Source organism: Dromiciops gliroides, chromosome 1, assembly GCF_019393635.1.
Source record: "Dromiciops gliroides isolate mDroGli1 chromosome 1, mDroGli1.pri, whole genome shotgun sequence".
NCBI lineage: Eukaryota > Metazoa > Chordata > Mammalia > Microbiotheria > Microbiotheriidae > Dromiciops > Dromiciops gliroides.
In genome coordinates, this window is record NC_057861.1 from 664,540,245 (window position 1) to 664,552,881 (window position 12,637).

The 12,637-nt window shown below is 38.4% G+C and overlaps 1 pseudogene; it reads right to left on the reverse strand.

The window, feature by feature from the left end:
- Positions 1 to 437: 437 nt before the first annotated feature.
- The window catches only part of LOC122753361, a 30,638-nt pseudogene continuing 18,438 nt past the window's right edge, over positions 438 to 12,637 (reverse strand).

Sequence of the window (12,637 nt, forward strand, 5' to 3'; positions counted from 1 at the left end):
AAAAACACAGACCAGAGCCAAGGCAGGACCCAGGCCATCAGTGCCCCACACACACACTTTAAATAGGGGCCACCTTCAGAACTGGGAGGGGGCAGCCATATACAGCTATATATCTATATTCTCATCCCCCACCTACAGACACACAGACAGAGCAGTCCCCAAGGCGCTAGCATTTGGGGGTAGCACTGGGTTGATACATGTATAGAGTTGGGATAAATGAAGATTCCTTGTTGACACAGTTCTGCTCCAGCCCTGGGTGGGCAAAGTCCTTAGTTTGGCATTGATCTAAGCCAACCACCCTTGCTTTGGGTTGTGGGGAAGGGGTCTAGAGAGGGGGTAGTTAGAGGCAGCTTTATAGTTCTGGAGTAGGGGACTGGGCTGCCCCCCTCCCCAGCTGCTATCTTCCCAGGGGCAGGATACTCCCTGCCCCCTTTTGCTCAGTTGCCGAAGGTCTCCTGGGAGGCATAAACCACGTAGAGGAAGCCATCTTCATTCTTTTCTTGCTCATAGATCTCTGAGATGGGTGTGGAGACGCTGACCATGCTGTACTGGTTCACCAGCAGGAAGAAGGCCTGAGAGGAGTTAAGTTGGAGTCTTTGACAGACTATCTTCACTAATTCACTCATGTTGACATGATCAAGGACAAGGAACTTGGTCTTGTCCAGGACAGGCAGCCGTCTTCCCCCTTTGTTTTGCTCAGTGGTGACCAGGACCTTACTGGGGTTCTGCTAGCGGATCTGCAGCACTTTCCCAGGGTCCTGGGTCGGGCAGGGGTGTGGTAGGGTGGGAAGTTCAGGGTCAGGGATCAGGGTGTCGCTGCTGCTCCAGGTTCTCTTGGTTCTCCTAAATAAACATTTATAAAGTACTTACTATGTACTAGGCACTCTTCTAAGCACTGGGGATACAAAAAGAGGCAAAAGATAGCTCCTGCCCTCCTCCTCCTCCTCCTTCTTTCTTCTTCCTCTTCCTACTCATCCTCTTCTTTCTTCCTTCTTTCCTCTTCTTCTTTCTTCCCTTCCCCTCCTTCCACACTTTATTCCTTTCTCTCTCTGCCTCTCTCTCCTTCCCTCCTCCTCTTTTCTCTATCTCCCTTTATTTCTGTCTCTCCATCCCTTTTTAATTCTTCACCCTCTTCCCATATTCCTCTCAATTTTTCTCTCTCCCAAAATCAGAGAAGCAAATCATTTCTTGGCTTGCTTAACAATAATTTCATCCTTCAAAAGACTGACAAGGGGAATGGCATTTCTGGATCTTATTTTCATCAAGGAGCAATTGTTTGCTAAAGGAGAAACGATGACTTTCATTCCATTATAGAATTTGTGATAGCGAAACAAAGCAAATCCAAGCATATACTGCCATAAAACTGAGGTTTGAGAGGAACAAGTATCAAAAGTTTAAAGAAAGTCTAGGGAAAGGTCAGAATATGAAGAATGGAGACTTCTCAAAACTAAGATTCTAAATAAACAAAAAGAAGCAATTCCAATGAGAAGAAAAGGAGGGATTTGACTAAAGGTACCAATGCAAGAGCCCAGGAAACTAACATACCAACTTAGTTTTCTTTTGTTTTTAAGGCATGCAGGAAAGATGAAAGAAGAGTAGGTAATTTAAGATAAAAAGAAAAAGTAGGGTTCTGAAAGCAGAGTGAGAGGAGTACTAAATTTTAAAATTAGCTTAAACCAGTTAGGGTAGTTGAAAACAACAAAAAGGAATTTTGTGGAGGGAAAATAGGGAGGAGGAGAGGGAGAGAGAAAAATTTAGCTATACTTAAGGTAAAATGAGTATCAAAGAGTAAGATCACAACTTGGGGTCAATGGGAAAATAAATGGAAACAGTATGAAGGGAAAGGACACTCTTTAATCTTACTTTACTATTTACTAATTCTTTAATTTTTCTTTCCCTGAAAAGAAAATTATCTTTTGATTGGAAAGTTCAGAGTATAAATGACTAATAAGAAGTTGAAACTCAATATAGATAAAAAAAAAGTTGTAAGATAGTAATGAGTTTCCCTTGATAAGTTCAAGGCAACAGGCCCATATGAACTACATAGCAGAGTATTTTTAAATGGGCTAATGTAATTGCTTAGCTCTGAAAAATCATTGAAAAAACTGGAGAAAGACCAAAGGACTGGGTAGGCAGAAGTGTTGCCACAATTTTCCAAAAAGGGAAGGAAGTGGGAGTGGATATAGACACTATAAGTCAGTGACCTTAACCTTGGTTTCTGGATGGGTTGGGGGAGAATCCAGAATCAATTATTTAAGAGATGGTTGGTAAGGATCTGTCAAAGAAAGCAGTGGTAATATATGACCAGTCACAGAATATTTTTGGAACTAAAAGAGATGTTAAATGTCATATAGTCTAATCCCCTCATTTTACAATAAAAAAAACTAAGGAACAGTAACTGAATGATTTGCACAAGTCAGATAAAGAGGAGCAGATCTGGGATTTGAACTTGTGTCCTCTAATTCCAAGTCCAATCTTCTCTCTACTTCACTACTCTGCCACAACAAAAGGTTCAGCATGACTTCAAGAACTGGTTGGTGAAAGTAATCGCATTTCCAATTTTTCCCTTACAAGGTAAATAAATTGAAAGTCAAGGGGATGCTATAGCTATAACTAGGGAGTATTGTGGTACAGCAGAAAAAGAGATGGCTCTGGATTTAGGGGACCCAGGTTCCAATTTCTGATTTGAACTAAATGATCTGAGGTTCCCTCCTGCTCTAGAACTATGAACCTATACTGAGAATTTACCAAAGCTTTTGATAAATGATCTCAAGCTGTCCATGTGTAAAAGATCACAAAGAGAGAAGAGGCGAATCAATAGGATACTTAGGTGGATTTGGAATTAGTCAAATGGCCAGATGCAAAGAGAATCTTTAATGGTTAAATGTTATCTTGGAAAGATGCCTGTAGTAGAATGCCTCAGAGGTGGATCCTTAACCCAGTGCTCTGTAACATTATTTTATCAATATTTAGATAAAAACACATAAGGCATGTTCATCAGATTTGAAGGAATAGCAAGTTCATTGTATCACAGAATTGAGATCCAAATAGATGTGTAGATAAAAGGGACTTATAGGTCATCTAGCACAAACTTCTCATTTTATAGATGAGGACGTTAAGAACCAGAGAGAGGTAAGGGATCCTACTTAAAATCGCATAGCTTGTAAATTGCAGGGTTGAAATTCTAATCCAGATTCTCTGACTCCAGATTCCATGTTCTTTTCTATGAGGCTGTTCTCTGTACTGACTATCCACTTCATTTTAAGATTTAATGCACAATGATGATGTTTATTCTAGAATGCTTTCTGTCATCTAGCTGGAAATCATATGGTAAGCAGGCAGAGGTAGTTTGGGGAGGCTTAACATTTCTTCATCATTCTGACACAGACACTCCATGAAGCAACTGTCCCACTCTCAGTTTAAAAATAAGCTGTCTGTTTGACCACTAGATGGACTAGTGTACTGATCTGCACTGTCCCTTGAGTCACGCTTGCACTTTTTCTGAAAGTGGACATTTCTAGGAAAGTTCAAAGATATAAATCAACTCATTATTATGTATAAGTAATGGTGAATAAAGTAATTCAGAAAAATGTAATTATGGAATCATAGAATGTTAGAACTAGAAAAAATGACAAGCATGCTTGGTGCCCTCGAAAGAACTTAATTAAAAGACTTAAGATGACATTCCTGGCTCTGCCACTTATTACTTGTGTAACCTTGGGCAAGTCACTTTTCTTGTTGGAGCCATAATACCTTCAGCAGTAAAATAATTTAATTGGATTAAATCATCTCTCACAGATATAATATCAGAACTTTTTTTGTTATAAGAGATGGCTTTCTAGGAGAGGATGTAATAACAAAAGATATTAATAAAAATGCATTTTCAAATATAATGAGCAAACATGAAATCTAAATTTAAAACCATTTTTCTTATCCTATTTATCTTTTCATAGGTTTTGATCTGGAAGGGACATTAGCAGTCATTTGCTACAAACTTTCTGTATTTCAAATAAGGAAAAAGATCTCCAGGGAAGTTGAAGGACTTTTCCACAGTCACACAGCTAATGAGATTTATACCCAAGACTAGAACTCAAGTTTATTCAACATAAGGCTAGTGTTCTTTTCATGACAGCACATTCCCTATGAAAATGAGCACGTCCTAATTATTTATCACTCCTCAGAAAAACATCTTAGTGTTCTCACAGAATAGGATGGGCACTTAAAATATCAATACGGCCAGGAGAAATTCACAAGGATCACTGCAGTTGAATGCCTGCTTCTTCTCTGTCTTGATGAACAAGATAGTATGGAATGATGGAAAGTATATTTGAACAAGAGCCAGAAAAATTCATTTTCTGTCTAGGTACTACTTGTGTGACCTTGGGCAAGTCATTTAACCCCTATGTGCCTCACTTTCCTCATCTACAAAATGTGCAAATTTATCATTTTACCATCTACCTGATGGGGTGGTTATGAGGAAAGCTTACATTTATGTGAACTATTATTATTATTATTGCTGGTGCAGAATAATTAAGACTGTCAAGTGAGATCATGGATATAAAGTGCTATATAAATTTCAGCTATTTGTACTACTATTCCCTTGTTAGTTATTTTTTCTATTCCTCTTTCATGACCATGTATTCATTTAAGCTATTTTCTTGTTTTGGTTTGGTTTGGTTTTTTTGGGAGGGGCAATGAGGGTTAAATGACTTGCCCATGGTCACACAGCTAGTAAGTGTCAAGTGTCTGAAGCTGGATTTGAACTCAGGTACTCCTGAATCCAGGGCTGGTGCTTTATCCACTGTGCCATCTAGCTGCCCCAAGCTATTTTCATTTAATCTGAAAAGTAAGATAACTTACTTCAGTCATTCCTTTAACACTTAAAAAGCAACCTTGAAGGTATAGTGTTTCCTCTTTCCTCAGCTGACTTTTTAGTCCATTTGGAAACGCTTTTTAGCAAGCACCCCCTCTGGCCCTGAACCTCCAGTTTCTTCACCTCTGCCATCTTGGGTCTGACAAAACATACATAAGTCATTGATTTCCCTCCTCTTTTACTAGCCCCATAATTCACTGTTCAACCATCCCCATCTCTGAGCAACCAAAGCCTGTCAATAAGTCTAGCTTTCACAGATGTTTTTTCAAACTTGATTCTTGTAAAAACCTCTACACGCACTTTCCTGAACATTATACAATATTGCCTAAAATAAACAGCTATGGAATTCAAGTTTTTTTCACAGAAACATGAGCTTCCCACAGCTCCAGCTGAGCTCTGAGTAGAGTTTTATCAATGAAATGAATAATGATGAATGACTTTCTGCAAGACCAGAGCACTACACTGTGAGTTAAAGTCTACATTGAACAACTCCATTCTAAAGTTCCTCTGACACAGGATGAGTATGCCCTAAAGCTTGGCCCTGAGCATCTTTGGTCTTTGCAGGCTATCAGACCTTTTCAGCAGGCTCAAGCAATCTGTAATATTCAATACCTGCAGATTAGTAGCTCACAAAAGTATAAATGGCCTTTCTTACTTCAGAATCTGTCAAAGGGATATATCCCATTCTGATCTTCATATCCAGTGAGATAGATATAGAGACAGATAGAGATAAACATATATTGAGACATGTCTCTCTATATGAAATTTACTCAATATATATTAAATATTATATGCATATATATATATATATATGAAAAATACTCAAAAGAAAAAAACAGATTTAGGAAGTAACAGGGAAGGTAATAAGTGGGAAAAGAATTTTCCTGTCTCACTTTAGGGGCACCAACAATTAGAATTTCTAAAAATATAAAAATTCAGGATGTTGTATCAGTTTAAATTACTTTATATTACAAATATATAGGTAATATTTATGGGGACATATTTTATGTGGATAAAAGCTTAATATTTTCCTCCATAGACAAAAAGTCCAGAAAGGGAAAATCCTTTTTGGAGCATTTAAAATTCACCATTTATCTTGAACTACATTTCCATATTTGCTTCTCTTTTCTATATGACTTTGGTTGAGAAATCTCAGTATAGGTCTGAAGGTCTTAACTCATGAACCAGGTTCATGTCCTAAATAGCACATACTAGGTACATGATCCTAAAAAAGTCACTTAACCTTTCTGTGAACCCCCTAAAACTCTCTAAAACACTAAGTAAAACCCAAAACTAGTATAAGATGATCAGGGTATTGCCCTTAGGTGCAAACATTCAGAAAGCATTAAAAAAACTTAAACTTGTTCAACAGATAGAAAGAGATGGCTTTAATATCTAGATAAAGGACCGTTAAGTGGCTCAGTGTCTAGATCTAAAGGCTGGGCCTGATCTCAGGAAGACTCACCTTTCTGAGTTCAAATCTGACCTCAGACACTTATTAGTTATGTGACCCTGAGCTAAGTCACTTCTCCCCGTTTGCCTCAGTTCCTCATCTGTAAAATGATCTGGAGAAGGAAATAGCAAATCACTCCAGTATCTCTGCCAAGAAAACCCAAGATAGGGTCACAAAGGATCAGATATGACCGAAATAACTGAACAATAACAACAACAACAATATGTTGATAGGAAGAATAACTAGTTAAAATTGGAAGCTACTGAATGCCAACTTCCCCCATCTACTCTAAGTGGCAACATTCAAGGTGAGTGCCACCCCTAACCATGATTTCCCAAGGAATGGACTTCATATATTCCAGAATCTCTCCTAAAAGGGGCATTATGCTGCTCTGGGATCTAATGACTCTTCCACTTATCACTGAATTTGCTGTTGTTGTTTTTTTCTTTTACTCTTGCCTTAGGAGCAAGAATTGCTAGTTATGGATCTGCTCTAAATTAGATGAGCTACCAATCTTCAGTGGAGAAGGCTTCTATGCTATGAATTTCCTATACTACATTGAAATCATCAGTTCATGCCAAAAAAAAATTTAATATTTTTGAGAATGAAACCAAGACAGTAGAGTAGAGTCAGGAACTCAGATGAAGTCTCCCAACATTTCCTTCCAAGAAACTTTAAAATAAGGCCTCAAATCAAATTCTGGAGTAGCAGAGTTGACAAAAGTTTGTGGTAAAACAACTTAGGAGGTCAGTAGATTTTTCACATCAGAGTGGTGGTAGGCCCAAAGCACAGAGCAGCACAGGTCACACCCTGCCAATGCAGCATCAGAAGCCGTAATAGTGGCAACAGCACCTTTAAGAGCTCTCAAATTACACACACTAAGGAGGTGGGACAACTGGTCAGAAAGAAATAATAGGTTACCCTTTACTGGCATTGGGTTTGAGATCCTATTGCATTGCCCATAAGTAGTTCTAGCTCACAGTTCCAGGGCAAAGGGGAGCACTAGTGCTTGAGGATATAGAAGTACACAGTGCCCACTCACAGTTCCATGGTGAAGAAAGAGTGCTTGTGGTTACTCACAAGGAAATAGGGACTCTGGTCTCAGTTCCAAGGCAGAAAGGAGCATTAGGGTTTGCAGCCAAAGAAAAGCAGAGTTCCAAGACCAAGAGTAGCCCACAGGAAAACAAACAGAAAAACAAAGTCCATTCATGGTTAAAGATGAGAGCACAGGCCAGGAGAGCAGTGACCATACCTCTCCTTAGATCATACCACCTTGGAAGCGCCAAAAACTTACAGACCCCAGAACAAGCTTTAAAAACAGCAGCATGAAAAACCTAAAGCTTAGGATAGTGCTCTGCCACCTCAGGAGCAGAGTCCAACTGTAACATAAAGTTCAAAGACAAGAAATAGACTAGGAAAAAATGAGCAAACCAAAAAAGAAAGAAAAGAGAATCTGACTATAAAAGTTTACTCTGGTAACAAGGAAGATAAGGACACAAACTCAGAACAAAGCAATGTCAAAATAGCTACAAGCGAAGTCTTAATGGAAAAATGTGAATTGGACACAAACTCGACAAGAATTCCTGCAAGAGCTTGAAAATGATTTTTAAAATCAAATAAGAGAAGTAGAGGAAAAATTAGGAAAATAAATGAGAGGCAAAAAAAAAATATGAAAGAGAGTCAACAACTACGTAAAAAAGGCACAAAAAATAATAAAGAAAATTACACTTTCAAAAACATAATAGATGAAATGGTAAAAGAGACACAAAAATCCACTGAAGAAAGAGCTCCTTTAAAAAGCAGAATTGGCCAAATGGGCAAGTGGAAAAATCCATGGGACATAAAGAAACAATAATAAAATAAAATATTAAATACCTCATCCAAAAAAACCCAAAATAAATGACCTGGAAAATAGTAAAGAAGAGGTAATTTAAGAATTACTGGACTATTTGAAAGCCATGATCAAAAAAAGAGCCCACATATCATATTTCAAGAAATTATCAAGGAAAACTGCCATGAGAGAGTAGAGTAGAAATTGAAAGAATCTACCAATCATCTCCTGAAGAAGATCCCAAAATGAAAACTCCCAGGAATATGACAGCCAAATGCCAGAGCTCCCAGGTCAAGGAGAAAATATTGCAAGCAACCAGAAGGAAACAATGCAAATATTGTAGAACCACAGTCAGGATCACACAAGATTTAGCAGCTTCCACATTAAAAGATTGGAGGGCTTAAATATGATATTCAGAAAGTAAAGGAGCAAAGATTATAACCTTGGGGAAAACAGATATCTAATGAGATAGAGGACTTTCAAACATTCCTAATTTGACTCTCAAATATAAGATTCAAGAGAAGGACAAAAAGATAAAAAAGAAAGAGAAATCATAATCATACTCTTTATTTTCTTGCAAAGGAAGATGATACTTGTAACTCCTAAGAACTTTGTCCTTAGGAGTGTAGAAAGAAAGCATGAGTATGAGTTGATTGTCATGGGATAATTTAAAAAAAAATAAAGAGGTGAAAAATAGCGATGTATTGGGAGAAGGGGGAAGGGAGAGGGAGAATAGGGAAATTACCTCACATAAAAGAAGTGTAAAAAGGAAGAGATTTTGCAGTGGAGGGGGAAATGGAATGAGGGTATGGCAGACAATACTTGAACCTTACTCTCATTGGAATTGGCTCAAAGAAGGAATAACATACACAGTCAGTTGGGTTATCTTACTGTACAATGAAGTAGAAAAGGAAGGGGATAAAAGAAGGGAGTAGGGCCTAATAGAAGGGAGGAAAAATCAAGGGAGTCAGTCAGTGGTCAGAGACTAAACAGACTTTTCAGGAGGGACAGAGTAAGAGAAAGATAAACCATGTTGGGGTTGCGGGGGGAGGGTAAAGAACTTATGCAACTAGGTGGCAGTGTGATAGAGTGCAAGGCTTGGAGTCAGGAAGACATAAGTTCAAATCTAGCCTTAGGCAGTTACCAGCTACAACTAGGTGTTTATTATACCAGAATGGAATGGCCCATTTCTTAGCTAGGCCCTATGCCTCTGGAAAACCAGTAAGTGAAGCACAGAGATATCAGTCACCATAGAGAGGAAGCACAATTACCCAGGGAGGAAGTATGACCCCCTCAACTGTGCCACTCAGAAGCAAATCCCCATTCACTCTATCCTGTTAATAATTCTGTTTCCAGTAATACAAATCAGAACCCCTATGCTTCTTCTCATCTTAAAATCATCCTATGGGGTTCTACCTTTTGTGCTAGGAGCCTTCCCCAATGTCTTTTACAACTATGAGGATACAGATGCAACCCTCAGCCTGTTATTTCTTGTTCTAGATACTTGACTAAGCCACCTACTTTCCTGGTGCTAAAGCTACCTGATTCCATAGCCTTTGATTGATGAAAGGGGAAATAAAGTTAATGCAATACAGAGTTTCCTTCAAGAAATGTGAGTAAAGATGAAATATAGGAACCAGGCCTCAAAACTAGAAAGATATAGACCTGCATGTCTCTTGACACAATGATGTTTCCACTATACCATACTGTAGCTCATCTGAAAAATAACCTGAAGAGTGAGGTCAATCTTAGTTTAATATATGAACAGTGTTGCTATACATGCATCATCTTTCTTTGATCCTCATAGTAGCTCTGTGAGAGGACATAGACAGGGACTGGACCTGTGATTTCAGATGTATTGGGAAGTCTCAGATGAGGGATTCTCTCATCAACTCTCTCTTTAGGTACAAGTTGGAACTTTTCTGCAATTAAAAATGTGGGTTACCTAGAACAACTTAGAGGCAGCTCGATGTCTAGAACATCTTAGAGGCATAGGACATCAAGCACTAGGTCTAGAAATAGTAAGTCCTAAATTAAAATCCATCCTCAGACAGTTACTAGCTATGACTTTGAGCAAATCACTTAACTTCTGCCTATTTCAGTATCCTCATTTTGTCAAATGAGGATAATAATAGCACCTACATTCCACGTTATTTTATTGAGGATAAAATGAGATAATACTTATAAAGTGCTTTGCAAACCTTAAAGTCCCATATAAACGTTAGCTCTTATTTTTAGAATTCTGAAAAATTAGCTGACTTGTCATGGTCACATAACCTATATGTATCAGAGATAAAGTCTTCCTGACTTCAAGGTTAGCACTTTATCCATTATACTGAACTGCCTCTTATTTTACAAAAGAGGAAAATGAGGTCCAGAAAAACTCACTGACTTTAGTAGAGTCATGCAACTAGTAAATACCTGAAATAGGATTAGAACCCAGGTCTCCCTTCCTCCTTACAGCATTCACCCATTATAATGTACTTCCTCTCATTTAGAACTATCCCTGCAGTGTATCCAACTTTTGCCAGGAAGCTAGTCTTCCAATGAAGAAAGAACTGCCCCAACTACTGAGACTATAAGCAATAGTGACTATACCTTCAATATTGAAATTATTGCTATTTTCTCCTCTAAAATTGATGTTTTACCAGTGGGAACCAAACAATACAAACCAAAGCTTTCCTTTTTCTTTTAATACTTACTACTACTGCTATGACTACTATGACTACAACAACAACAACTACTACTACTACAACTAATAATAATAATAATAATTTCATTCCCAGAGTTTTCACTGATAATGACTATATTGCCCCCCAGCCCCTGGCCACATTTCCCAAGGGACACATGAACTTGGCAACTTGACATATGATCAAGTCAAAATATCTCATTCAACAACAATACTGTTTCCCTCTAAATTCCAACTACCTTCAGGTATAATAATGAAGCCTTTGAATACAAAGTCTGTAGTCTATGGAGCATGACATGAGCTTGGTTGTCTCTCTAGGGTCCACCAAGGAAAGTTCTAGACAATTTTTTGAAATGAAAAAGTTAGCATCTTATTGAGCTCCAGCTATGCAATGGCTATTACATGGAACAAAGGAATTAGACACGGAAAATCTAGCTCAATGATTAGTACTTTGGCAGCATACCAGAGTTCATTTTAAACTCTAAGGCAATGGAAGCAAGTGTAAGCAGAATATTGCAGTGGCATAAATATTAACAGCTAGTGATTTTTAAAAAAAGAGAAGTTAGATTCTACTTCTTCCCCTCACCCCTTTTCTTTTTATCTCGCAGAGAGGAAAACATTCTATTTTGATACAACCTGCTTTACAGCATAATGAAAAGGAGCTGATTTTTGGAGTCAGAAGGTCTGAGTTCAAATCCTAGCACTGCCATTTTTGTGTGTGGCCATGAGCAAGCCATTTAGCCTCTCTGAGCCCCAGTTCCATGATCTGTAAAATATACAGGTTTGTTTTTCTTGAGTCTAAAATTCTGTGACTCTTTATGGTCATGGAATCTCCTCCCTGAGACCTTCCTCTCCTGATTGGTGACTCTTTTCCTAGGACCACCATTTTAGGAAGCTATGTTTCACCTTACTCATGCCTGGACTCTCTTTCTGGAATCTTCCATTCTCTTTGATGGCTGCATTGTACCTTGAGAAATTTTATCCTTTCCCCATCCTACTGCCACTTTCTACTCCCCTTATGTATTGTTTTCCCCAATTAGAATGTAAGCTTCTTGATGATAGCTGTCATACTTTTTTGAATGTATATCCTCAGAACTCAGCACAGTGCCTTTCACATAGTAAGCACTAAGTAAATGCTCTATCTATCCATTAAACCATCCATCTACCCATCCATCTATCTATCTTTATAGTGAAGACTAATGAAATCTTCTCCCTCAGAGAAGTTTCCTTCTATGAAAAGAATGGCTCTGGCCTTCTCTCCTCCCTATCAGAGAGCCTACAAGAAGCAATCTAGGGTAGTTTACATGGCTTATGCAACTTCCCAGGGAGAGAATAGGAGATAAAAAAGCAGGTGGAGAAAGTGAGAAAGAACATTCTTCTGAACCCCAAGAGTAAGCTATGGAATGTTGAAGCAAGAAACATGCATACTGTCCAGTTTCTTAAGGAGAGAAGTCCATAGCTATAGACTAAGCAAGAGCCAACAAATAGGAGGCAAAGACCTATCTGAGTGAACCCACCACTTGAGGACAATCTTTGTTCAAAGGATAAGGCTATGACACCTAGAATGGGAAATAAGCAATTGACACTTGAGAAAAGGTGGGAGAAAGAACTGTAACACTGTCAGTCAAGGCACCAGTGTAATTTCTTTGTGGTTCAACTAGTTATTCAAGAAACAGCACCATGTCTCTGAGGAGAGTGCAATAACAGGTAGCACCAAAGCAAAGCAGAGTATATAACTGAAAAGGATCCATGGCACGTGATTGGTATCCAGGGACCCATAGTCCCTACCAA